This window comes from Brassica oleracea, chromosome C9, assembly GCF_000695525.1.
Source record: "Brassica oleracea var. oleracea cultivar TO1000 chromosome C9, BOL, whole genome shotgun sequence".
Classification (NCBI taxonomy): domain Eukaryota; kingdom Viridiplantae; phylum Streptophyta; class Magnoliopsida; order Brassicales; family Brassicaceae; genus Brassica; species Brassica oleracea.
The window spans coordinates 11139358-11141609 of NC_027756.1; the positions used below are offsets into that span (position 1 = coordinate 11139358).

Here is a 2252-nt window from a genome sequence, read left to right on the forward strand (position 1 = left end):
CATATAACATGTCTCTTCAGGACAATTAAGCAAACCAAAGACTTGTGTACCTGGACAAAGACAAGGCCATGTTCATAAGCCAAACGGTTGTTAAGCCGTTTAGTTCTTCTCTCTCCGCATGAGTTGACACCGAACTCCACTTGCAAACTTCTTCTTGGTAGTTTAATATCTACAGAAGCAACCTGTCCTGCATGAAATTAACCAAAAAAAAAATCATCAGCGAGAGAAAGAGAGAAAGACACAAAACACCAACATCAAAGAGCAAACTACTCATTGAGTTAACCTCTGAGGATTCCTTTGATTCTTCTTCTTCTGGATCAGTGAGAGACCCTAAAACAGAAAACAACTGATTCCTTTGCTCGCGTGGTCCCTCTTCTATCACATAAACAGTTCTTGACCTGGAGAAACAGCAAAAGTATGAGACTTTTGTTGACCCATGAAAGGAAAGAGCTAAGCTTTGAGACCTGTGTTGAAGAGCCGATGTAGGAAAGAGCTAAGCTCTGATTATCATCTTCTACGTGTGACAATAAAAAGATGATAATCAGAAACAATTAAATATTAAAAGAGCCAAATTAACAGATTCAAAAAAAGAGTCTCTTCTGTTCGAGGAATGGGAAATAAAAGGCTTGAGAAAGCCATGGAGATGTGGTTTTCCTCCAGCTTGCGACAGCCATGGAGTTTCAGCATTAAAATTTCTCAAATTTGTTTTTCCTATACACGCTTCATTTTTTCTTTATTTTCACGACGAGACTTTGATAGTACTCAAAACAGAGTCACATATCTTGTAAATCAGGTTTCGTCTTGAATTAATTTAACATTTATTCAAAAAGATAAAAGAGATAGCCAAATAATTGTTTAGATAATCGCTTAAGTATTTACCATGGAAGATTTAAGGAGATGATTTAGCCAGTGAAGGATCTTAACCTGAAAAGGAGATGAAAAATTAACCAAACTTCTCAACATCAAAGACATTTCAAAAGAATCAAACAATAGTGAAAATCAACTCAGTCTTTTGATTAACAAACATCATTCAGAAAAATAAATCCCAATTGACAAATCTAGAGTGAATCCGTCAAAATCCAGAGATCAAGTAACTAAATTCAAGCACTCATGTGTATATCAGCACAGATATTTTACGTAACAGAAGCATGAACTCATTAAATCGACAAAGAGGAAACATATCTCATGATTACCTCTGGAAGAACCTTGCTCATCCATCACTTGTTGACACTACTTTGCAGGGAAGATACTCGATCGACTTCTATTTTTTCGAGACAATAAATTATTGGAGTTCGTAAGAAAACTGAACTCTAGTGGAAGAGGAAGCGCCCTCAGACGAAGGATCTCGAAGGAGACGGCAACCCTAATCAAAGGTGATGCATAGGAGGACGGTAGCGGGCCGGATCAAACCCATAACGCGACAATCTGATAACTTGACATTTAAAAAAAATAATAGAAGTGGGTCCCACATGCTTGCGGATAGCTTAAGGAGTCTCGAAACTGTATCATTATAATATAGACTAGGAGTTAATCCGCGCTACGCGCTGAGCTATTTTAATTTTCAAATGTTAACTATATAGTTTTTTTTTACATTGTATTACGAAGAACAACAAAATTCTGAAATGTATGTTTGTGTGAATATATATTTCCTTAGGAAAAAACTGAAAACTATACATTTTTAAGATAGATGTTTAATATATTTTTTCATTTCTTATATTGTATATTTACTTATTATTTAGTTTTTCTTATATTGTAGGACATCTCTCTCAAAATTTTTTAAAAGTTTTTGTCACAAAAATAACATTGAATAACTAAAATGACTAAAATAGCCATTTTTTAATTTCAAAATTTTAATTTTAAATTTTTTTTTAATTTGAAATCATATCCTCAAAACCCCACCCTTAACTCTAAACCCTAAATCTATATTAATTAACCCTACGGTATAAAAGTATTTTTACTCTTTAATAAAACTTATTTTGGTCATTTTTCTTATTAAGGCTATTTTGTGACAAAAACTTAAACCGACCATCTTAAAGAATTTCTCTGTATTGTATATTTATTTATTCCAATTTTCGTGCTTTTATATCAAATGGTAAAATTACAATAGATATTTAATGTAATATTTCAATGTCTTATATTGTATATTTGCTTATTATTTATTTAACTATACATTTCCATTTAATAATACATTTTTGAGATAGATGTATAATTTTTTTTATATTATATATTTACTTACTATTTATCTTTTATTG

General features: G+C 31.9%; 1 long non-coding RNA gene across 1 annotated transcript; it reads right to left on the minus strand.

Annotated features, from left to right (window-relative positions):
• Positions 1-461: 461 nt before the first annotated feature.
• On the minus strand, positions 462-1324 carry LOC106317664. The gene is made up of 3 exons (XR_001265192.1): positions 1194-1324; positions 880-924; positions 462-514 (listed from the first exon to the last, which is right to left on the minus strand). It is a non-coding gene; the product is annotated as an uncharacterized LOC106317664 (long non-coding RNA).
• Between the last annotated feature and the right edge of the window lie 928 nt (positions 1325-2252).